This window comes from Pristiophorus japonicus, chromosome 16 (assembly GCF_044704955.1).
Source record: "Pristiophorus japonicus isolate sPriJap1 chromosome 16, sPriJap1.hap1, whole genome shotgun sequence".
Classification (NCBI taxonomy): Eukaryota; Metazoa; Chordata; class Chondrichthyes; family Pristiophoridae; genus Pristiophorus; species Pristiophorus japonicus.
In genome coordinates, this window is record NC_091992.1 from 103,701,385 (window position 1) to 103,727,799 (window position 26,415).

The window sequence follows — 26,415 nt, forward strand, 5'->3', positions numbered from 1 at the left end:
CTCTGAAAGAGACAAGTGTCTTGAAAAACTTCACCTGTGGGATTTTCATCAACTACAGTATATGAGGGACAATAAACACGAAAAATTCTAAATGTATAATTTAATTCCAAAGATAAATTCCAAAATCTCTAAGGTGTTCAGATTGTATGATCCAGCAATTACTTTGGCATAATATCATTCAAGCAAATTTTCAAATAAGTCAACTAATGTCAGTCTACAGTGACTCCAATGTATCTTTGCTATCCAAATGATGGAAAATTTAATGAATTGCTGCTTGGGGCTGATGTTATATTTGGATATTTGATTTTGCTATGCAAATAATATTAATAACTGGTCAGTCCTACCCTATTTGTAAGCTCATGGTAATAGATTGTTCTTTGAGTTTATTTTAATCTATGGTCAACTGCTTTCAATCTTGGAGCAAAAGCCAATGTAAATATAGAATAAGAATATTAACAGATTGGTCATTTCTAAAATCTTAATAATCTGAAATATGCAAATATTGATCTAAAAGTTCACCCGAGATTTTCTTTGCCGATGAGACTGCAGTCGGTCTCCATTACAGGTGATGGTGATGTTGCAATAGTGTACAAGATCTCACTAAAAAAAGTCATGAATTTAAAAGTTACACAAAGTTTGTATAATAATGAATATTTCAAAGAGGTTGGTCAGAGCAGTGTAAGGTAATTCTTCCCTTGCCATATATTGCAGAGTGAAATAGGTGAGGCAGTTTGATTGTTTACTGAAGAAATACTCTGAGCTTTGCCAAGAGAACTATTTCCAAAAGCCATTAGCCATGATTTATTTTATTTCCAAATATAAATACTCAAGATCCATGATAAATTCTAAGTATTATTTATATTAAAATGATTTCAACTTGAACTCAACTACATCCACCAGATTAATTATTAGATTAATTCAATTCCAGATGTGGAGAGTTATTCCTTCCTAATATTTTTAGGTAATAATGAAATAATAGCTATAGCGAAAATTCCCCCAAAAAAATGTCAGTTAAATTCTTATTAATTACATATGTTGCAATAGTGAAATGAGAACCAATCATGTTTAAATTACCTTTAAATGGGATACCTGGGCTTTATCTGTAAAAGCACAATTGAGTCACGATTATAAAAATGAACATCTATAAGAAGGACTTGTTCTCAATCTGCAGTATACAATGAATTCACAAGCTTACCTTTACATACTGTAGTTTAAACAGGTATGTTAAACATTGACATTAACTGACTCAAATATGTTTCTTTGGAGAATTCAGAGTAAAGCAGTCAACTAAATGGTCAGTCATTCTAAATACCAATTTACATTAAAGATACTGGAACGCTAAAGTCAGTCTTCAAAATAAAAATTTTTAAGCATCATAAAATCAGATTGTAAAACCTAATCATAATCTGATGTAACAGACAACAAGCAAGTTTTGCAAATCATTCGGTAGCCTTCAGATTTAATTTTAACACATGAAACATGGGCATAATGAGATAGCAACTTACCTTAATGAGAGCTGCCTTCTGCTCTGCTGCTGGCTGGTACTAGACAGTTTCTGGAAATAAAAATTATAGTAATTGAACATTAAATTACACACCTATCAGGACTAAATGAGTCTGCATTTGTTTTCACTACAACATATGTGAGGAAAATAACACACACACAGCCTTAGGTCCAAATATCACTTTTATTTTGATCCAGGGAAGGAATTTACAGTACTATTTAAAGTAAAATGGAAAATCTCAGTCTATTTACCCAATCACTAAGTATCAAGACCATAATTGCTAGTTGGGTTGAGGGGTGGGTGTTACAGCAGTGGTGTCAGGGTGGCAAGACCAGAATTTGTAGACCAGCCCCGCTGGGTCACCATTCCATTTTTTTTTCAATGTCACCAAATTCCTCCATAAGTGGAGGAGGGCACCTCTTGAACCCACCTCACTCTGTGTGCACCTCATCAGAAGAGGTGAGACTGGTGAAATAATGTCATCCATCAGAAGTCCTACCAATTCCACCTCCAGTGCCCCTCAATACTAAATACACATGCTTGATACAGGCGCGCTTGCATGCCAGGACCAGATTGTGGCAGAAGTGGCACAAATGCAACTTTCCTAACAGCTGTCAGTCACTGCAACTTTGAACTTTTATAACAATGCTGTTGCACTTTTGGCTGCAGCAGCTCAGCCCTCACATTTGCCTCAAGGTGCTGTTCTGAAAGTTAGTTTATGTATACAGAGGAGTTGACAGATTAGAGGTTATAGACATGAAGAGTCTCGAACTCCAAAATCTATAACATACAACTTTTCATTAGCACTATAGGGAGCAAAGTGATAGTCAAATCTTGGTTTATTTACCTACATTTCCTGCAACTATAGTCAATTTAAGTGGAAATAATATCCAGAAAAATCCATATTCCTATCCATAGTTTTTAGTGTATCTGGTTTGGGACTATCTGCTTTTGTCCTGTCCTGATTTCCAGTTTCCGAAGTCGTTTTTTTAGTAGGAACTTAGAAGATCCACATTGGTTCCATTGATGGAAAGTTGCGCTTGTCAATTAAACAAAACAAGCTTATTATCTAGTTTCCATGAGTTGCAAACAGAAACACTTCACCTGCCCAGAGTGTTAAAGTGGCTATCCCTCCATCTCCAACCTCTCTCTAGTTTGTCTTCTTTCCTCTGCTTCCCCATGTCCTTTGTAAGCTGTGACACCTCCTGATTCCAGATCTTGGTTTGTATCAGATGTTCTTTATTTAGGATTTATTGTCTGGTTGAAGTTTTTGTGTAAGTGAAACATTTATCTTTACTGAGTTCAAAGCGATGTACTGTACTGATTTATAATGACAATTTAGTGAGAGATATTTTCTTTAATGCTACACACAAGAACATATATCCACAAATACAAATAGCAAATAATTTTTTATGGGTTTTTCTAACGGTTTTTGCAAATTTTCTCTCCTCTCCATGTGTCTGTTGTGTACAATCCAAAACCTTTTCCAGCAATTTGAAAAAGTATCTTATTTCTGAAAAAATGGTGAGTTTTGAGAAAAGTCCATTGATGGCACAATGAACTTGGAGATATTCTATACAAATTTACAGGAGCTGTTTATGGACAGTACTGGAACTGCACTTAATTAATAGAAATGGCCAAACTATACAAAATCATTGAAATAATATCATTCCATAGGATATGGAGTATTCATGGTTTGAAAAGTGGGAACCTCTCATATAAGGCTAGATGTCAATATGTAAATTGGGAGTACCCAAAGCAAGAAAGGATTGTATTTTGTTGTTGGCTACACACCATTTACCACATTAGTGAGATTTTTTTAGTTCAATATTTATACACCTTAGCAGGTTTATAGAGTGTTAATAATTTAAATGCTATGATGTCATCAAAATACACCTAAAATCTATATTATAAATAATTAACATTTACCAAACATTTCTTCAAGGGTTAACAAAATCAAATGGCCTGAATGTAATCGCAGGCAGAAAATTATTCTGCGCTATCTTTTTATTTGAGATATCATGGTGAAGGATGAAGGTTCATAGTGTAGATACCGCTAAGATTTAAAAGATTAAAAGAGATGAGATACAGTGATTAGCTGGTGCGAAGCTTGGAGGTTAGAAGCCTAACGTTTATAGAAGGAATAAAACACAGAGGGAAGAAAGGAGGTCTGAGGTCCTAGGGAAGGATGAGTTAGAATAGGAGACTGTGCAGAGTCTTGTTTTGGAACACTGTGAGTATGTAGGGAGCTGGAAGATCGTGTACAATGGGATATTTGGAGCTGAGACAGAATAAGAGAAGTAAGTTCAGAGGATCACCCTAACCATAACAGTGTCAATCAAATAGGGACAATCTAAAAGTCATATCAATAACCTACTAGTTTTAATATAATTTTTAACAATAATCTGCAGAAGACATAAAATACAGAACCATTCAAAACCTTTCTCAAAACATATGCAAAATAGCATGTTAAGGATATAGAACAATATTTAAATAAAGTTTTTGTCAGGCAGTTTACAGTCTTAAAAAAACTCTCAAGATACAATTTATTTTTTATCCCTTTTCCTTCCTTCCACTTCTAAAGATGCTGAGATACACAGCTTCATGGGCGTTGGTAGCAGTGTTGGCTACCCCTTCAACTATTCTGTTCTCATTTGACTTTCACACATGTGTACTTTCCAGCAGATCGTAATCAGGAGCAGGAACTAAGGCTAATTTACCCTTCCCTAGTTTAGGGGCACTGATGTTTATGGGTAGTGCCCCAAAACTACCTTGGCTGTGATCATTTAACTCAGCACAGAATGGGATTCTAAGCAGAACTTTGATGTTTGTTTGGCTCAGTGTTATACCACTTGGTGCTTTTATCAAATAGGTAAAAAGGGGAGTATAGCATAGAATTTCTAACAGTTTAATAAATAGCATTTGGTTGTAACTGGTTAGTTTTATGTTTTTTTTAAGTGGGTTATTAATACCAACATCAACACCCCTCCTGTTCTTAATACAGCACAATGTTTAGATAAAATAATTACTCTAAAGAATCTTCAAACACTAAACTTAGTGGGTCAAAGAGAAAGCACTTCCCACAATACAAAAAAAAACTATCTGCCCAGAGATGGTCTAATGAGCGCACATGAAAATTATGTGAATGACCACGGATTTAGAACGTTTGCACTTGAAATCACTGGAGACTCATTAAAAGATCGCTTCACTTATAATGATGACCCAGACACAGAAAGAAAAGCTCCACTGACTTGCCACCACATCATGGGAGCTATCAAACATATCCACTATATGCTCCTTTTTTTATCAACTTCAGCAAAATTAAAGCATCATATCTCAGGAGGATGTTGGTAAATGTATGTATAGGAGAACTGCTAACGGGGAATGAATCATGCCTAATACCCAAAAGCTTATGCAGTGATGCGCAGTGCCATGGAGGGAGGTGGATTAATTAGTACCACGCTCATAGCATAGGCTGCTGTTAGTTACTGATCAATGAGCTTTAATTTTTATAAATGACAATGATCATATAATTTAGTATATGTAGATGTTTGTGTAACCTGTATTCACTAGTTACAAAATGTTCCGCAGTACACACAAAACACATTGAAAATTAACAATCCCAATCTTACAGGAGCTCTTTATTTTAATTTAGTTTAGCCACCAAGTCAAAACATGTCAAACCATTATAACAGGCATTTATAAAATTAACTCAAGAACACAATGTCAGAATCAAAAATAGTGCTCATTAAACATGGAACAAAATATATCCAACATTCTCTTGTGCCTATTTGTATTAAGCAAATACTGTTAGAAAGAATTGATAGATTTATTGCATTGGCAGCATTTGCAAGCTGCATCACTATGGATTTTATGTCCTTGAATTTTAAAAGCTTTTTTTTGACAGCCTCCAGGCAGCTCGAGGTGGAGTATTGGTGCCATTCTAAGCTTTAATGAAACTTATGAAACTTAATACTAAATACAGACCCTTGAACCCTGTGTTGTGGGATTTGGATGGCTCTGTGCTGTTGTTATCAACTGTAATGCATGCTAAGGTAAAGTGATGAGATTTGCCAAAAAGCACTGTGGAATGTCTACTCAATGGGAACGACCCAAATATATAAGAGTAGTTGAGAGATCTTGGTATAATAGTTAACGGGTCACTAGCACTAGAGCCCAGTGATCTGAGATAGTAAAGAAAGCAAACAAAATATTGGGATGTAGAGCAAAGGGTATAACTTTTCAATTGAAAGTGAATGTTGCCCTTTGTATGACTATACCTAGAGTATTATCCTGTGTCTCGTTTTAGTCTCCCCATTGTCAATACACATTGGATAGTGTTATGGATGTAGTGTAAGGTATATGCAGGTGTACAATGTATTACCACGTTTAATTTCTGTAGAAAAATGAACAATTAATTCTTATGATCTAAAAACAGTTTTGAGTGTTCGGCAAATCAGCACACACCCACACACCACAGGTCCTGTGCACCAGAGTTTTGAACACGGTGGAACTTGTGGAGGGTAGAAAATGGGAATCTAGCAAGGAGACCATTAGAATACTAAGGCCCGAAATTCATCGACATACCACCCACTACTGCCCGGTAACCGCCCAAAAACACAAGTTTTGCCAAAAAACAGATACATACTGTCGACCTACCGCCCGACGGAAGTTTCATGAGTGACATACCGCCGGGTGGTATGCACACCGCCCGTCCATGCAGACTGCCCACATACCGCCCAAAAGTGCAAGTTTCATGACATACTGCCGACATACTGCCGGAACTGCATACCGTCCTGGAGAAGGTGCTTTTAAGTGGATCTTAAGTGGGCGGGATGTACACAGAGCTGACAGGTTTGTATGATATTACACAGATCTTTATAGTTTTCCAGTTTGATATATTTTTTAATGGATTGTAGTATTTTCTAGTGTTAGGCAATACTATAAATGGTCTAATAAAGCCTTATTTACTCCTTTATTAATGAACTACAATAAAAATGTTATTAGTCTCTCTCAACCCACCCCATCTCTCTCACGCCCCAGTCTCCCTACAGTCTCTCTCACCCCCACCCCCCCACAGCAATCTCTTCCCCCCACAGCGATCCCTTCCCCACCCACAGTGATCTCTCCCCACACCCCCACAGTAATCCCTCCCCCCCACCCCACAGTGATCTCTCCTCCCCCACAGCGATCTCTCCCCCCCACCACAGCAATCTCTCTCCCCCCACCACAGCGATCTCTCTCCCCCCCCACAGCGATCTCTCCCCCACCCCCCACAGTGATCTCTCCCCCACCCCCCACAGTGATCTCTCCCCCCCCCACAGTGATCTCTCCCCCCCCACAGCGATCTCTCCCCCCTCCACAGCGATCTCTCCCCCACCCCCCACAGCGATCCCTTCCCCACCCACAGCGATCTCTCCCCCCCACCCCCCCACAGCGATCTCTCCCCCCCCCACAGCGATCTCTTCCCCCTGCCACAGCGATCTCTCCCCCAACCCCCACAGCGATCTCTCCCCCACCCCAACAGCAATCTCTCCCCCCCCCACAGCGATCTCTCCCCCCCTCAGCGATCTCTCCCCCCCCCACAGCGATCTCTCCCCCACCCCCCACAGCGATCCCTTCCCCATCTACAGCGATCCCTTCCCCACCTACAGCGATCTCTCCCCGCCACCCCCACCCCACAGTGATCTCTCCCCCCACCTACAGCGATCTCTCCCCGCCACCCCCACCCCACAGTGATCTCTCCCCCCACCACAGCGATCCCTTCCCCACCCCCAGTGATCTCTCTCCCCCCCCACAGTGATCTCTCTCCCCCCCCACAGCGATCTCTCCCCCACCCCCCACAGTGATCTCTCCCCCACCCCCCAAAGTGATCTCTCCTCCCCCCCAACAGCGATCTCTCCCCCACCCCCCACAGCGATCCCTTCCCCACCCACAGCGATCTCTCCCCCATCACCCCACCCCACAGCGATCTCTTCCCACACCCACAGCGATCTCTCTCCCCCACCCCCCCCCCCACAGCGATCTCTCCCCCCACCCCCACAGTGATCTCTCGCCCCACACAGTGATCTCTCCTCCCCCACAGCGATCTCTCTCCCCCCCCCACAGCGATCTCTCCCCCCCAACAGCGATCTCTCCACCCCCCCCACAGCGATCTCTCCCAACACCCCCACAGCGATCTCTCCCAACCCCCCCACAGCGATCTCTCCCCCTCCCATAGCGATCTCCCCACCCCACAGCGATCTCCCCCCCCCCACAGCGATCTCTCCCCCCCACCCCACCCCCACAGCGATCTCTTCCCCCCCACACAGCGATCTCTCCTCCACTACAGCGATCTCTCCCCCCCCACAGCGATCTCTCCCCCCCCACAGCGATCTCTCCCCCCCCCAACAGCGATCCCTCCCCCCCCCCAACAGCGATCCCTTCCCCACCCACAGTGATCTCTCCTCCCCCACAGCGATCTCTCTCCCCCACCCCCCACAGTGATCTCTCCCCCACAGCGATCTCTCTCCCCCACCCCCCCCCACAGCGATCCCTTCCCCACCCACAGTGATCTCGCCCCCCACCCCCACAGTGATCTCTCCCCCCCACAGCGATCTCTCTCCCCCCCCCACAGCGATCTCTCCCCCCAACCCCCCCCCACAGCGATCCCTTCCCCACCCACAGTGATCTCGCCCCCCACCCCCACAGTAATCTCTCCCCCCCACAGCGATCTCTCCCCCACCCCCCACGGTGATCTCTCCCCCACCCCCCACGGTGATCTCTCCCCCCCACAGCGATCTCTCCCCCCCCCACAGCGATCTCTCACCCCTCCCACAGCGATCTCACCCTCCCCCCACAGCGATCTCTCCCCCCCCCCCACAGCAATCTCTCCCCCCCGCACAGCGATCTCTCCCCCCCCCCAGAGCGATCTCTTCACCCCCTCCCACAGCGATCTCTCCCCCCCGCAGCGATCTCTCCCCCCAACCCCCCCCCACAGCGATCCCTTCCCCACCCCACAGCGATCCCTTTCCCACCCACAGCGATCTCTCCCCCCCCCACAGCGATCTCTCCCCCTCCCCACAGCGATCTCTCCCCCCCCCCGCAGCGATCTCTCCCCCCAACCCCCCCCCACAGCGATCCCTTCCCCACCCCACAGCGATCCCTTTCCCACCCACAGCGATCTCTCCCCCTCCCCACAGCGATCTCTCCCCCTCCCCACAGCGATCTCTCCCCCCCCCCACAGTGATCTCTCCCCACCCACAGCAATCTCTCCCCCACCACAGCGATCTCTTCCCCCCCCCCACAGCAATCTCTCCCCCCCCCACAACGATCCCTTCCCCACCCACAGCGATCTCTGCCCCCCACAGTGATCTCTCCCCCACCACAGCGATCTCTTCCCCCCCCCCCACAGCGATCTCTCCCCCCCCCCACTGCGATCTCTCCCCCCGCCACAGAGTTCTCTCCCCCACCACCCACAGCGATCTCCCCCCCACCCCCCCACAGCGATCTCCCCCCCACCCCCACACAGCAATCTCTCCCCCCCCACAGCGATCTCTCCCCCCCCACCCACAGCGATCTCTCCCCCCCCCACCCACAGCGATCTCTCTCCCCGCCTCCCCACAGCGATCTCTCCCCCCCCACCCACAGCGATCTCTCCCCCCCCCCACCCACAGCGATCTCTCTCCCCCCCTCCCCACAGCGATCTCTCCCCTCCCACCCACAGCGATCTCTCTCCCCACTCCACAGCGATCTCTCCCCCACCACCCACAGCGATCTCCCCCCCACCCCCCCACAGCGATCTTTCCCCCCCCACAGCGATCTCTCTCTCCCCGCCCCCACAGCGATCTCCCCCCCACCCCCCCACAGCGATCTTTCCCCCCCCACTGCGATCTCTCTCTCCCCGCCCCCACAGCGATCTCTCCCCCCCCCCACAGCGATCTCTCTCCCCCCCCACAGAGATCTCTCCCCCCCCCCACAGCAACCCACAGCAATCTCTCCCCCCCCCCGCAAAGCGATCTCTTTCCCCCCCTACCCCTCCCCCCCCGCAGCGATCTCAGGTTGGCAATCTCTGGCCTCCCGTCGGTGCCTCTCAGCGGGCGGAGCTTCACAGCTGTGCGCATGCGCACAACTCGGAGCCAAAGATTCCCGAGTCAAAAGGCCTCCTTTGCCGCACACCGCCCGTTCCCTCGGCTTACCGCCGAGAAACGTGGGATGAAATATATCATATCAACAGTAGGTACGTTAGACAAACTGGAGTGATTGTTTAACTTTTGTTCATGAACATCTTAAGAGCTTAATTGTTACACAGCCATTCAGTCATAGATAAATACAGCAGTTAAGCCCAGTTACTACATAGTCTGCTATGGGTATTATATGAAAGATCTGATTTTGTGCAAGTTAAGTTCTGATGCTGTGAATAGATCCTGGGCCCGAAATTCAGTCCCGCTGGAAAGCTGGTGCTCCCCCCAACTTTTTGTGGCCATTAGCGCCGAATTCTTTTCGTGGCAGTGCCACCCCATATTCAGCTCCAAAAGTGAACAAATGGGTTCCAGCGCTAATGAACCCTTCCAAAATGGATTTTTCAGCGGTGTGGCTGTGTTAATTTGAGTGTCATCACCACTGAGAAATTCAGCATGCAGGTAAGGGTTTCTAATGAGCCAGGGTTTACAGCAAGGCCCTGAGGGAGGAAGGAGGTTGGAAGGATGGCTGGTGTAAGAGGTGCAAGGAGAGCCAACAGGTTCACTGATATGGAGCTGGAGACACTGATGGACGGTGTGGAGGACAGAAGAAGAATATGGTTTCCTGACGCGGGGAGACCTGGCAGACAGGCAGTACATAATGCATGGAGGGAGATTGCATGGGAGGTGTCAGGCACTTCCATATATGTGAGGATGCATCCACCCAGGAAGGTGCTGGCCAGTCTGCACCCGGCCCTTCCAGGGTGGCGATGGGTCAACGCCTCCTCGCTCTGGGGCGACGGGCATCCTCCTCCGAATCATGGCTGCTGCCTCCTTTGCCTGCTGTCTGTCTTGATTCCGATTGATTTTTTCGATCGACCGCCCAAACTCCACGGTAGCCGTTCCTTCGGGGACGGTGAATTTCGCGCCCCCCATCCCAAATCTAAACTGGAACCAGGAACTGCAGATTTACAGTTGTTGAGCCAGTGCTGACATCATTTGGTTGCAGGGAAGACTAAAGGCTGGATTTGCCATACATCATCTATTCAGAAATGTCAACATAGAAGGAGATTGAGTTGGACACTGGGCTTTCACCTCCGGGGTCTGGGATCAAGTCAAGCCCAAACTGATGAGATAAAAGTCCCTTCTGGCTGCTTACTGTATGAGTTTGGACTGTCTCGATCCAGTTTCTAGTGAATGTGTGTCTACAGCATAGAATTATTCCTAATGTGGTAATAATTTGCAAGCTTGCTCAAGAGACCACAGGATGGAAATCATTACACTGGTGCAAGCAGTTTAATTTCAGTACTTTAAAGATTCAGATTAACAACAACAAGAGGTGCTTTTCTATAGCTGGAGACTGAGACAAGTAAATCTCTAACTTGCTGCCCAGGCATAAAACCGGCATTGCAAATTAGTGCCCGTTATAGAACCCGCCCGATTTTCATTTCTATTGATTTCAGTCATGAAAATTCGTCGGGTTCTATAACGAGCAGACAATCCATTCCGCCAGTTTTACGCTCAGTTGAAAATTTACCCAATGTTGTTGAGATAGAGTAGAGGGAGGTTTACTCTGCAACTGACTCTACACTGTACCTGACCTGGGGGGTTCTTGATGCTGACATTGGGTGCCTGAAATAGAAGGAGTTGCACTCCCACCACGAACATCCCTCACTTTGATGAGCACAATAAAAGAAAGCCAGTTGTCACATTATGCATGTACTGGTGCTAGCTCCAAATCAGACCAATTTATTCTAACCATGCCCTTTAATATTTTCTTCAAGTGCTTATCGAATTCCCTCTTAAATATTACGATTAACTTGGTTTCAATAGTCACTTCGTGGGAATGCATTTGATTTTCTAATAATCCTTTCTGTGAAAAAAAACCCTTCTAACCTCCCACTTTATGCTTCCAGTTATTCTAATTTTATGCCCCCCCCCCCCCCAGTTGTTCTAATGTCTTGAATGAATTAAAATATTTTTTTGTGCAGTTTACATATGTAACAAGATTGATTAGGCTCATATTTGAAAGAAATCATGAGATAAGTGATTTACTTTTACCTTTCATTGTGAACATGTGTCTGCGGTCTTGAGAGCAGAGTGGTCCTTGAAAGATGGAGCAGTACTGCAGAGCTACAATTTAAAGTAGGTCCCGATGGTACCACACTGATAAAATGATACTGCTCGGAGTATGTTATCAATTATAATTATATATGAGCAGAAACGTCATGTTCATGCCAGCTAATCATTTCTTAGAACTAGAATATTGGATGCTGTGAAATAAAGACAAAACAATTTGGAAATACACAGCAAGTGCATTAGCATTATGTGTAGTGATATGAAGTCTGTACCTGAAGCTTTAATCTACCTTTTCTCTTTTCAAACGGTGATAGACCTGCTGTGTACTGCTACCATTTTACATAGGATATGGGATATAAACAGGGAGAGAGAGAAGCCATTTTAGCTGGAAGAATCTTTAACTTTTGTTAATCAGAAACGAGACTTCTGTGTTTGTGAACCTTCCTAGAAGTACAGTTATGTAAGCAACTTCTCCTTAGCCAAGCATTCTGGAATGATTGTGTTTTATCTTTGATATACAGTAAGCGATAATTAACTTCTCTTCATGCTGCTTTCGGCCGCATTCAGTGGGGGAAAGTCATCACTCCCCCCACTGGATGCGGCCAACTCAGCTGCTCCTCTCGATCTCCAATGGCGTCCGGTGAGCCTCCGATCAGCTCCGACCATAGGTTTGGACCCTACCCTCTCACTCTGCCCTCACACCGGATCCTGCCCTCACACCGGATCCCGACAGTGTTTCGGGCCCTACCCTCTCACTCTGTCCTCGCACCCAATCCCGTTGGCGCCTCGGCTCTACCCTCTCTCTCCGCATCCAGCTCCGGTGATGTCTTGGCCTCCCTCCGGCTGCCAGTCCCACTCAACTGAGGAGGCAAAAGCAGCTGAAGGAAGCACGGTGGAGCCCCTGTTATGTACGTGGTGTGTGCAATGGTGACGGCCACTCTGACCTCTCCTCCTCCTACGAACTGGATCTCTGGCCATCCCAATGCCTGCCCTCAGCCGGGAGCTAATACCTGGGAGAGGGAAGCATTGCCTCAAATCTCTCAATCCCACTCTCCACATCTCGGATCTCTCACCATCTCTCCAAAAGATGCTGCTCAGCACCAAGCTTACAGCTCACATCCCACTGTAGGCAATAAGGCCCATACAGTAGAGCTTGGTCTCCAGTCATCTTGGGCCCCCTTGCCACTGGGCCAGGACCTCGCTCGGCTAAGCCCGTGTGGTAACTGTGTGCAATGGCCACTCCACATTAAAAGAACTCACCCACAGACATCTTCTACCCTTCAAAATGAAGTTTGGGACCTGGAACGTCAGGACCCTCATGGACAACCCCAACAGTGACAGACCGAAACGCCGCACTGCTATCGTTGCCTCAAACTCAAACATTTCGATGTTAACATTGCGACCCTAAGCGAGACCCGACGGGCAGGGGAAGGCCAGTTCAAAGAGCAAGGTGGTGGTTACACCTTCTTTTGGAAAGGCAAACCAGAAAAAGAACGCCGCCTCTATAGAGTGGGCTTCACCATCAAGAATGAGCTGGTGGGCCGTCTCAGAGACTCCCCTTGCAGAATAAGTGAACGTCTCATGACTCTTCGGCTCACTCTAGCCTGGAACCAGTCCGCTACGGTCATCAGCGCGTATATCCCAACTCTGGACGCTACAGATGAGACCAAAGAGGAATTCTACTCCAGCCTCGAATAATCCCTGTCCCGAGTCCCAACGGACAATGAGCTGATCCTTCTTGGCGATTTCAACGCCAGAGTCGGAAAGGACACAGACCTCTGGGGAGCTGTGATCGGCAGAGAGTGGGTAGGGAAAACCAACTCCAGTGGTACCCTGCGAAATGCCTAGAACATGGCCTTGTCATTATCAACACCATGTTCCATCAGAGAGACAAGTACAAGGCATCATGGCAGCACCCTCACTCCAAACACTGGCATCTGCTCGACTACGTCATCATCCGAGCGAGGGACCGCAAGGACGTGTGCATCACCCGCGCCATGACAGGAGCTGACGACTGTTGGACGGACCACTGCCTAATCCGCTCCATCATTAACATCAATGTAGCCCCAAAACAGCAACGGCAACAAAAACAATGCCGCAGGAAAATCAACACAGAGGCCCTCAAAGACCCTGTTAAGAAAGCCCTATTCAGCCAGTGGCTCACTGCCAACCTGGCGACCCTCGATAACCCAGAGATGCAGAGTGCCCACAGCGTCTGATCTGCCCTCAAGGCCTCCATAATCAGCACCTGCGAAGAGGCGCTCGGTCACTTGACCAGGAAATACCAAGATTAGTTTGACGGGAACAAGCAGGACATCCAGGAGCTAATTAGCCATAAGTGCAAGGCATTTCTGAACTTAAAACAGCAACCCAACACGAGAGCAACGAAGCAACTCTACAGACGGCTGAAGGCCGAGGACCGACAAAAAACCTTTGACCTAAAAAACAGATGATAGGTGGAGAAAACACAGGAGATCCAGCAGTTAGCCGACAACCACGATGTGCGTGGATTCTTCAGCGCAGTCAAGACTACCTACGGCCCAAGCACCCAAGGCCCTACCTCACTGCTGGCCAAGAATGGTGAGGTACTCATCAAGGACAGAGAGGCAGTCGGCGCCCATTGGAAGGAGCATTTCGAAGATCTCCTTGACCGAGACTCTGCCTTTAACGCAAGTGTCCTCGACTCCATCCCGCAGCATGCTACCCGCCACCATCTCAGCACAACCCCAGCCCGGCATCCGTCAACTGAAGAATAACAAGGCAACAGGAGCAGATGGAATTCCTGCCGAAGCACTAATGTATGGTGGAGAAGCACTTTTGGCACAAAAACATGACCTCAGTTCTCTTATCTGGAAGGAGGCGAGCATGCCAGGTGATCTCAGGGACGCTGTAATCGTGACCATCTTCAAAAAAGGGGACAAGTCCAACTTCGGTAACTACAGAGGAATCTCCCTGCTGTCGGCCACAAGGAAAATCATTGCAAGAATCCTCCTCAATTGTCTTCTCCCTGTGGCTGAAGAGCTCCTCCCAGAGACGCAATGTGAATTCCGTCCACTAAGGGGTACAACAGACATGATCTTCACCGCACGACAACTACAAGAGAAATGCAGGGAACAGCACCAACCCTTGTACATGGCCTTCTTTGACCTCACAAAGGTCTTTGACACAGTCAACCATGAGGGATTATGAAGCGTCCTCCTCCATTTCAGCTGCCCTCAAATGTTTGTCACCATCCTCTGTTTGCTCCACGATGACATGCAAGCCATGATCCTGACCAATAGATCCACCACAGACCCATTCCATGTTCAGACCGGGGTCAAGCAAGGCTGCATCATCGCTCCAACGCTCTTCTCGATCTTCCTTGCTGCAATGCTACATCTCATCCTCAGCAAGCTCCCCATTGGAGCGGAGCTAAATTATAGAATAGACAGGAATCTGTTCAACCTCTGCTGCCTCCAGCCCAGATCCAAGGTCACCCCATCCTCTGTCATTGAACTACAGTACGCAGATGACACTTGCGTCTGCGCACACTCAGAGGCCGAACTCCAAGCCATCATCAACACCTTCACCGAGGCATATGAGAGCATGGGCCTTATGCTAAACATCCGTAAGACAAAGGTCCTCTACCAACCTGATCCTGCCACACAGCACTGCCCCCCGATTATCAAACTCCATGGCGAAGCCTTGGACGTGGACCATTTTCTATACCTCAGGAGCCTACTGTCTGAGGAAGAGAGTGTTTGAAGACCAGGGCCTCAAATCCAGCACCAAGCTCATGGTTTACAGGGCAGTAGTGATACCCGCCCTCCTATATGGCTCAGAGACGTGGCCTATATACAGAAGCCACCTCAAAACACTGGAGAAGTACCACCAGCGCTGCCTCCACAAGATCCTGTAAACCCATTGGCAGGACAGATGCACCAATGTCAGTAATCTTGATCAGGCCAACATCCCCAGCATCGAAGCATTGATCACGCTCCATTGGGTGGGCCACATCGTCCGCATGCCTGTCACAAGACTCCCAAAGCAAGCGCTCTACGCAGAGCTTCGACACGGCAAGCGAGCCCCAGGTGGGCAGAGGAAATGCTTCAAGGACACCCTCAAAGCCTCCTTGACAAAGTGCAACATCCCCACTGACTCCTGGGAATCCCTGGCCCACGACCGCCCAAAGCGGAGGAAGAGCATCCGGGAGGGCGCTGAGCACCTCCAGTCCCATCGCCAAGAACATGCTGAAATCAAGAATAGACAGCGGAAGGAGCGTGCATCAACCAAGGCTCCCCGACCCACCCTTTCGTTCAGACTATCGGTCCCGCATTGGACTCCTCAGTCATCTGGGAACTCATTTTTAGAATGGAAGCAAGTCATCCTCGACTCCGAGGGACTGCCTATGATGATGACCTAGGATATACAGCCCAGAAACAGGCCATCCGGCCCAACCAGTCCAGGCCTGGATTTTCTGCTTTTATTTTACGATTTTCAACATTTGTAGTGATTTTCAAAGTTTCATATTAGATGCTGGATGTTTTTCCAGTTCCTGGTACAAAATATGCTTGTACTGCTTTAGAATAAGATTTCCTTCAACATGTTTCTTGTCTAAGTACATATTTGCATAGCTGATGACAGTGTAAAGCTCTTGCACAAATAAGACAGGGGCTAGTTTTGCCTCCGGTTTGATATCTCAGATCCTTGCACAAGTCAAGCCCAGGCAAAACTACACATTTCAATTTCTGTTAAGAATAAACATTATGCTAATCTAAATGACTGCTGTCATTTCAGATATTTTGGAAACCTTAATTTGTGTTTTTTTAAATAAACTGCTGAGAGTAGGCACAGTGCCTTTTCAATGGCAGCTTTGAAATAAATGAAGTTCAGGCTATGGCGACATAATGAGAAATTTAATGATTCAACAGATTAATTTGACGCTGATGAACTGTGATTTTAGCAATTAAATTAAGGAGGCCCAACGGAGGATGTGCTTTAAATACAATGAGATGTAAATTTATTGTGCTCAGGTAAATGTGACCAAATTGGAAGGTCATAATGATCTGCATCTGAATGAAAATCTGCCACGCGACATTGCTCAGATATGTGACACTTCAAGACTTATTATTGTACCACAATCGATTAGGTTGCAAAGATAATTAAATACAACACAAACTAAATTAAATTTTCCACTTTCCCATCTGTTTAGTTTTCAGATCATTCAGTGTGTTGGCAATATATTGTCTCACCAATCTATATTCTATTTGTTATCAGACAGTATAACCCTCTATTATCCACACTACTTTGAGCAAACTCAAGGTTGCTGTCCCAGGCCCTGTAGATTCGATTCACTGTGAAGATAAATTGAAAGCAGAGACCCAGCCACCGAAATTCAGAATTCTTTAAATTAGCTGTCTCTGTGTTTTGTGTTAATCATACCCAAAAACATATCTTTCTTTTTTTAGCAGCTAACATGACCTGCTGTTTATTTCTGCCATTATCTGTCAAATTATTGATCCATTATACGTGAAACAACAATCTCAGCAGAAAGGCAGAAAATATGAACTGTCTTTACAGGAGGTTCATTTTGGCTTTGCTCATAGCAAGTAAGGTATTTATAATTATATTGGTATAAATGTTCCTTGTGTAACTTTATCGAGATGGTTATTGAAGTGTTGACACTTGGATCACAGCAGAACTCCAAAACACTACCACTGTAATAACCAGAATGACTCGCAAGAACGGTCATGAACGTAATATAAATGATTTTAAAACAAATTTTCAGTTGAGATTATCCTACCCAATCTCTTATTTACTCAGGTTAACAAAGCCATAAAAAAATCAAACAAAGTATTGGGGTTCATTTCTAGAGGGATAGAATTGAAAAGCAGAGAAATTATGTTAAACTTCTATAGAACCTTGGTTAGACCATACTCTGAATGAACAGTTCTGGTCTCCATACCATATAAAAGACATCATCATCATCATAGGCAGTCCCTCGAAATCGAGGAAGACTTGCTTCCACTCTAAAAGTGAGTTCTCAGGTGACTGCACAGTCCAATATAGGAATTACAGTCTCTGTAGCAGGTGGGCCAGACAGTCGTTGAAGAAAAGGGTGGGTGGGGAGTCTGGTTTGCCGCACGCTCCTTCCACTGCCTGCGTTTGTTTTTTGCATGCTCTCGGCGACGAGATTCGAGGTGCTCAGCATCTTCCCGGATGCTCTTCCTCCACTTAGGGCGGTCTTTGGCCAGGGATTCCCAGATGTCAGTGGGGATGTTGTACTTTATCAAGGAGGCTTTCAGGGTGTCCTTGAAATGTTTCCTCTGCCCACCTGGGGATCGCCTGCTGTGTAGGAGTTCCGAGTAGAGCGCTTGCTTTGGGAGTCTTGTGTCAGGCATGTGGACGATGTGGCCCGCCCAATGGAGCTGGTTGAGTGTGGTCAGTGCTTCGATGCTGGGGATGTTGGCCTGATCGAGAACACTGACGTTGGCGCATCTATCCTCCCAGGGGATTTGCAGGATCTTGCGGAGACATTGTTGGTGGTATTTCTCCAGCGATTTGAGGTGTCTACTGTATATGGTCCACATCATTTAGGAGGGCAGGTATCACTACAGCCCTGTAGACCATAAGCTTGGTGCCAGATTTGAGGGCATGATCTTCGAACACTCTCTTCCTCAGGTGACCGAAGGCTTCGCTGGCGCACTGGAGGCGGTGTTGGACCTTGTCGTTGATGTCTGCCTTGCTGATAGTAGGCTCCCGAGGTATGGAAAGTGGTCCATGTTGTCCAAGGCCTGCGCCGTGGATTTCAATGACCGGGGGGCAGTGCTGTGTGGTAGGGTCAGGTTGGTGGAGGACCTTTGTCTTACGGATGTTTAATGTAAGGCCCATGCATTTGTACGCCTTGGTGAAGATGTTGACAATGGCTTGAAGTTCAGCCTCTGAATGTGCGCAGACGCAAGCGTCGTCTGTACACTGTAGTTCGACGACAGAGGATGGGACGGTCTTGGATCTAGCCTGGAGGTGATGAAGGTAGAACTGGTTCCCTCTGGTTCTATAGTTTAGTTCCATTCCAGTGGGGAGCTTGTTGAGTATGAGATGGAGCATTGCAACGAGGAATATCGAGAAAAGCATTGGCGCGATGACGCAACCCTGCTTGACCCCGGTCCGGATGTGGATTGGGTCTGCAGTGGATCGTTGGGTCAGGATCATAGCTTGCATGTCGTCGTGGAGCAGAGGATGGTGACAAACCTTTGGGGGGAACCAAAACAGAGGGGGATGCTCCATAGCCCTCGTGGTTGACAGTGTCAAAGACCTTTGTGAGGTCAAAGAAGGCCACGTACAAGGGTTCGTGCTGTTCCCTCCATTTCTCTTGCAATTGTCGCGCTGTGAAGATCATGTCTGTTGTACCCCGTAGTGGACGGAATCCACACTATGATTCCAGGAGGAGCTCCTCAAAAGACATAGAGGTAATGTAAAATGTGCAAAAAAGATGTACTAGAAAGCAGAACTGAGAGGTTATATCTATTGGGAAAGACTGAAGAGATTGGGGCTCTTTTCTCTAGAAAAGAGATCAAAGGGTGACCTTATCGAAATTTTTTGCATTATGAAGGGGTTTCATAGGTTAAACATAGAGAGGATACTTCCACTTGTGGACGAGACCAGAACTAGGGGCCATAAATATAAGGTAGTCATTATCAAATCCAATAGAGAATTCAAGAGAAACTCGAGAGGGGAGTTAGAATGTGGAACTCACTAACACAAAGAGTAGTTGAGGCAAATAGCATAGATGCATTTATGGGGAAGCTAGATAAGCACATGAGGGAGAAGGGAATAGAAGGATATGTCTTCCTTTTTCCTCAACTGGGGATTCCCCTTCACTGTGATTGATAGGGGCCTTGACCATATCCATCCCATTTCCTGCACTTCTGCCCTCATCCTCAGAAACACAATAGGGTTCCACTTGTCCTCACCTTCCACCCCACCAGCCTGCACATTCTACAGATCATCCTCTGTAATTTTGCCACCTCCAGCGAGATGCCACCAAACACATCTTTCCCTTCCCTCCCCTTTCAGCATTCCAAAGGGACTGTTCTAAGTGTACTAAGCTTAAATAAAGGAGACTATGAAGGTATGAGGGCAGAGTTAGTTAAAGTGGACTGAGAAAATAGATTAAAGTTTAGGATGGTTGATGAACAGTGGCATACATTTAAGGAGATACTTCTCAACTCTCAAGAAAAATATATTCCAGTGAGGAAAAAAGGGTGTAAAAGAAAAGATAGCCATCCGTGGCTAACTAAAGAAATAAAAGACGGTATCCAACTAAAAACAAGGGCATACAAAGTGACCAAAACTAGTTGGAGGACTGAAGACTGGGAAGCTTTTCAAAGCCAGCAAAGAATGACTAAAAAGATGATTAAGAAAGGGAAGATAGTCTATGAAAGTAAACTAGTACGAAATATAAAAACAGACAGCAAGAGTTTCTATAGGTATATAAAAAGGAAAGGAGTAGCTAAAGTAAATGTTGGTCCCTTAGAGGACGAGACCGGGGAATCAGTAATGGGGAACATGGAAATGGCAGAAACTCTGAACAAATATTTTGTATCAGTCTTTACGGTAGAGGACACTAACAATATCCCAACAGTGGATAGTCAAGGGGCTATAGCGGGGGAGGAACTTAACACAATCACAATCGCTAAGGACGTGGTACTCAGTAAGATAATGGGACTAAAGGCGGCTAAATCCCCTGGACCTGATGGATTGCATCCTGGGGTCTTAAGAGAAGTAGCGGCAGGGATTGTGGATACATTGGTTGTAATTTACCAAAATTCCCTGGATTCTGGGGAGGTCCCAGCAGATTGGAAAACTGCAAATGTAACACCCCTATTTAAAAAAGGAGGCAGACAAAAAGCAGGAAACTATAGACCAGTTAGCCTAACATCTGTGGTTAGGAAAATGTTGGAGTCCATTATTAAAGAGGCAGTAGCAGGACATTTGGAAAAGCATAATTCAGTCAGGCAGAGTCAGCATGGATTTGTGAAGGGGAAGTCATTTTTGACAAATTTGCTGGAATTCTTTGAGGATGTAACAAACAGGGTGGATAAAGGGGAACCAGTGGATGTGGTGTACTTGGACTTCGAGAAGGCATTTGACAAGGTGCCACATAAAAGGTTACTGCACAAGATAAAAGTTCATGGGGTTGGGGGTAATATATTAGCAAGGATAGAGGATTGTCTAACTAACAGAAAACAGAGAGTTGGGATAAATGGTTCATTCTCTGGTTGGCAATCAGTAACCAGTGGGGTGCTGCAGGGATCAGTGCAGGACCCCAACTATTTACAATCTATATTAACGACTTGGAAAAAGAGACTGAGTGTAACGTAGCCAAGTTGATACAAAGAGAGGAGGAAAAGCAATGTGTGAGGAGGACACAAAAAATCTGCAAAAGGACATAGGTTAAGTGAGTGGGCAAAAATTTGGCAGATGGAGTATAAATGTTGGAAAGTGTGAAGTCATGCACTTTGGCAGAAAGAATCAAAGAGCAAGTTATTATTTAAATGGAGAAAAATTGCAAAGTGCTGCAGTACAGCAGGACCTGGGATGCATGAAACACAAAAGGTTAGTATGCAGGTACAGCAAGTGATCAGGAATCTTGGCCTTTATTGCAAAGGGGATGGACTATAAAAGCAGGGAAGTCTTGCTACAGTTATACAGGGTATTGGTGAGGCCACACCTAGAATACTGCGTACAGTTTTGGTTTCCATATTTAAGATAGGATATACTTGCTTTGGAGGCAGTTCAGAGAAGGTTGACTAGTTTGATTCTGGAGATGAGGGTTGAGTTATGAGGAAAGGTTAAGTAGGTTGGGCTTCTACTCATTGGAATTCAGAAGAATGAGAGGTGATCTTATCGAAATGTATAAGATTATGAGGGGGCTTGACAAGGTGAATGCAGAGAGAATGTTTCCACTGATAGGGGAGACTAGAACTCGGAGGCATAATCTTAGAATAAGGGGCCGCCCATTTAAAACAGGTGAGGAGGAATTTCTTCTCTCAGAGGGTTGTAAATCTGCGGAATTCGCTGCCTCATGGAGAGCTGTGGAAACTGGGACATTGAATAAATTTAAGACAGATAGACAGTTCCTTAACCGAGAAGGGAATAAGGGGTTATGGGGAGCGGGCAGGGAAGTGGACCTGAGTCCATGATCGGATCAGCCATGATCATATTAAATGGCGGAGCAGGCTCGAGGAGCCGTATGGCCTACTCCTGCTCCTATTATGTTCTTATGTTCCTTTCACGACACCCTGGTCTACTCTTCAATCAGCTACAACGTTCACTCCCCATCCCATGGCACCTTCCCATGCAAGTGCAGGAGATGCAGCACCTGCCCTTGTACCTCCTCCCTTCCCACCATCCAGGGCCACATTCCTTCCATGTGAAACAGCGACTTACTTGTACATCTTTTAATTTAGGATACTGTATTCGCTGCTTACAATGCAGTCTCCTCGACATTCGGGAGACCAAATTCTTTGTGGAACACCTCCATTCAGTCTGCAAGCGTGACCCAGATGCTTCCTGTAGCTTGTCATTTTAATTCTCTGACCCACTCCTATTCTGACCTCTCTGTCATCGGCCTCCTATACTATTGTAATGAAGCTCACTGGAAGCAGGAGGGACACCTCATCTTTCGATTAGGCACTTTACAACTTTCCGGACTCAACATTGAGTTCAACAATTCCAGATCATAACCATTGCTCCCATTTTTTCCAGACAGCAGTTGCTGGTAGTGATTCGCTTTCGTCATTTTTAGCTTCTCTGGACCCATCTTTTGTTTTTTTTATTGCCCCATTACCACCCCCTTTTGCCTTGCATCATCATCCCTTTTGTCATTGAATCACTCCTGTTTTCCACCCTATCACAGACTGTCCCTTTTGTTCTTTTCTCCTCTCTTGCCCTTTCCCTGCCTCTCTACTTGCTTAAAACCGGTTATATCTCGAACTTTTTACAGCTCTGATGAAAGGTCATTGACCTGAAACGTTAACTCTGTTTCTCTCTCCACAGATGCTGCCTGACCTGCTGAGTATTTCCAGCATTTTGTTTTTATTTCAGATTTCCAACATCAACATACAAAAGCAAAATACTGTGGATGAGGCTAGATGAAGAAGAGTGGGGGGAGGCTTATGTGGAGCATAAATACTGACATGGACATCTTGGGCTGAATGGCTTGTTTTTGTGGTGCAAGTACTTTGTAATACATTGTTTCAGTCTCTTGCCTCTTAATTAATGGCTTCATTCCGAAAATTCCCTTCATTTTGCTCAGCTTGGCTCAGTGACAGTACTCTAACACGAGTCCAGCAAACTAATGTATTCACTCAAGATGAACTGAAAGAAATTTTCCAGAGTCTGATCTTGGCACATTCCTGTCCTTCTGCCAGAGTCTGGCCAGCGTGTCAGCATACAACGTAAGCACCATACAAAAAGGGAAGACCTCATCCACCCAAATATGTACTGTGATTCATTGAGCCATGGTAGAAGACCCAAAATGCAACAATGAACTCAATAGGAACGCAGAACAGTACATTCTGTTTTTAGAACATTTTGGTCTAGAGATTCAATGGTGCCACACCTATTTTACAGGCCTACACAACAGGCACCTAAATGTCTAATATAGCAGGTGGCATGTGCACACTCATTTCACTGGAAGTGCAACCACCCACCAATTTGGTAAAGGCTCCATCAGAGCAGGCCAAGGAGCAAAAGGATCAGCATGGCGGCCTGGCCCAGCAGTCTGCGCGACAACCGGCCTGTGAGCACCATCAGAGCAGGCCGGGGAGCGGAAGAAGCAGCGTGGTGGCATAGCACTCCAGGGAGCAGCACAGGCTGGAGCAGGAGAGCAACGGCAGTGAAGAGCGACGTCACCAAGATCCAGGTTAGTGATTGGAGCGTGGACAGGTACAGCAGGAGCGGCGAGGTCGGGGCAAAGGAGCGGCGAGAGATTGTAGAGGGACGTGATCGGGGCCCAGGAGAGGCACAAGTTTGGAGCCCAGAAGAGGCAAGAGCCCAGGGGCAGCACGGGCCAGCCCCCACTGCGATATGATTGTGCACTAGGTCCGTGCAGCAGAGCAGGCCGGCAGTCGCCTTGGTTAGTCCTTGCCACTGGACTAAGACCGAGCTCTGTCAAGCCCATATGGTGGCTGGTGTGCAACGACCACCACACATTAAAAAAAATCCATACACAGGCATCTGCCACTCTTCAAGATTTAATTCGGGACCTGGAATTTTAGGTTCTTCATTGAAACACCTGTGAACTTTTTGACGTGGAAGCCGTGCCCTCCTGCTGCCCGCGCACCCCCCCCCCCCAATCCCTACCAGATTGTCTCCCCCTTCCTTCTTACGAACTCAACCGACTTTCAAACTGGCCAATCTTGGTGCAGCCCGCGACTGGCGAGTTGACTCTTGGACTGCAACTAGCGCCCTGGCTGGAGAGTTTAGAACTAGGGGGCATAGTCTCAGGATAAGGGGTCAGCCATTTAAGACTGAGATGAGGAGGAATTTCTTCACTCAGAGGGTTGTGAATCTTTGGAATTCTCCAGCACAAAGGGCTGTGAATGCTGAATCATTGAGTATATTCAAGGCTAAGATAAATTTTTGGACTCAAGGGGAATCAAGGGATATGGAGATCTGACAGGAAAATGAAATTGAGGTTGAAGATCAGCCATGATGTTATTGAATGACAGAGTTCAAGAGGCCGTATGGCCTACTCCTGCTCCTAATTCTCATGTTCTTAAGTGATTCCTGGATGAAGGGATTGTACTGCAATGAGAGTAGACTTGGCCTATATTCCCTCGAGTTTAAAAGAGAGGTGATCTGAAACATATAAAATTCTTAGAGCTTGAGAAGTTGTTGGGTTGCTGTTGGGAGGATGTTTCCCCTGGCTGGGAATCTAGAACTAGGGGTCAGTCTCTCAATAAGGGGTTGACCATTTGGGACTGAGATGAGAAATTTCTTCACTCAAAAGGTTCTGAATCTTTGGAATTCTCTATCCCAGAGAGCTGTAGATGCTCAGTCATTGAGTATATTCAAGACAGAGATCAATAGATTTTTTAGATACGAAGTGAAATCAAGGAATAGAGTAGAATGGAGGAACAAGCTCAAAGGACCGAATAGCCTACTACTGCTCTTATTTCTTATATATCCCAGTAGAATAACCCAATTAATAGATTACTCATAAGAATAGTAGCAATTTTCAATGTGTGTGTGAATTCTTCTTCTGCATACCATTGATATTGGTGAAAAGATCTCATTACAACATATTGGTCAGTTCTCCATATTATCTTACATGTCTGTATATGTCTTATATAGTGCACCCACCCAATCTCTCATCAGTTGCCTCCTTCTAGAAGACAACTGCTTAATTTTTTTAAACCTCCCTTTTAAAGCATAGGATAATTGACTCAATTCAAATCAAAATTCATGGGATAAAAGCTTCCTTCATAAAATGATTACCAAATCTTTGGAGTAATCTATCTTTATTCTTCAATTGTCTGCTCCATATACTATGAGACATGCCTCTAAAGTAACTGGTGGAGGGGAAACAGAAGGAAAGACAATAACCTATTTTCTGCAGCTGAAGCCACAGCAGACTTGTAGTATCTGTAGCATGTTTGAGACATACAGGCAAAGCAGCTACATGGGGCAAGGTTGCATGTTGAAAATCCCTCATATTGTGAGGATTGGTCTTTTTGAATGTTTTTGGCTTACATCAGGTTCTCACCTTCCTCATTAACAATGATGAATCAGTTCCACTAACCCATGGTTGCTCTCATCTTTGACAAGGACACCGGAATCAGCCCCATAAATATCGTTGACTGGATCTGTCTATATAACAGCACTATTGATGCACATCAGCGTAATGTAACCTATGTTCAGTTCTATCATTAGTATCCTACCATTAGAGATGTATCAAACTTGTGTATAACTAGGGTGCAACTTCATGGCTAAATCTTTAGATGTATCTGCTGCCAAGTGTTCGCTTGGCTAAACCCGTAGCTCTCTTACCTGAATCAATGTTGTGGATACCAGGCCCATTCCTTTAAGCATAAAGGGGAGTGAATTTCCACATTCTCCTTCGCATCTGTCGTAACTTCAGCAGAAGATCTGGAAAACAGCGCAAACGCTATTTTTCCAAGGTTTCTGTGACTCCTTTGCCAAAGTCTTGGTGGCCTAAGCAGGAGAACCCTCCTACAGAAATTAACCTTCCTAATCTAGGCTGACAAATCAGTGCAGTATGGGGCAAGTGCTGCATTATCAAAACTGCCTTCTTTCAGATAAGACATTTAACGAAGGCCCAGTCTGCCTGTACAAGTGAATGTAAAAGGAGTTAACCTAGTATCCTGGCCCACATGCTGCCTCAAACACCACCAGCAAAAACAAATTATCTGATCATTTTATTTACCTTGCTGTGTGCTTTTGGCATCATGAAGATTGCTCTAAAAGGCACATTTCCTTTTAACTTCCAATGTTCCTTTAATAAAGGAAACAGTACTTCCTGAAACTGGAGAATAGGAAAGAGAAATAGCATTTGCAACTTTTGAGTTTCAGACATTCTTTCTCAGGTTCTGGAAGCATGCCAAGACCCAGGGATACCACCTACACAGCAGAGTTCTTTTACTTGCTATTATACAAAGCCCATGT

At 45.8% G+C, this 26,415-nt stretch overlaps 1 long non-coding RNA gene across 1 annotated transcript; it reads right to left on the reverse strand.

The window, feature by feature from the left end:
* Positions 1-1,081: 1,081 nt before the first annotated feature.
* Positions 1,082-25,858, reverse strand: LOC139227128 (uncharacterized). Its single transcript, XR_011587386.1, has 3 exons — positions 25,780-25,858; positions 1,506-1,555; positions 1,082-1,100 (listed from the first exon to the last, which is right to left on the reverse strand). It is a non-coding gene; the product is annotated as an uncharacterized lncRNA (long non-coding RNA).
* Positions 25,859-26,415: the final 557 nt, after the last annotated feature.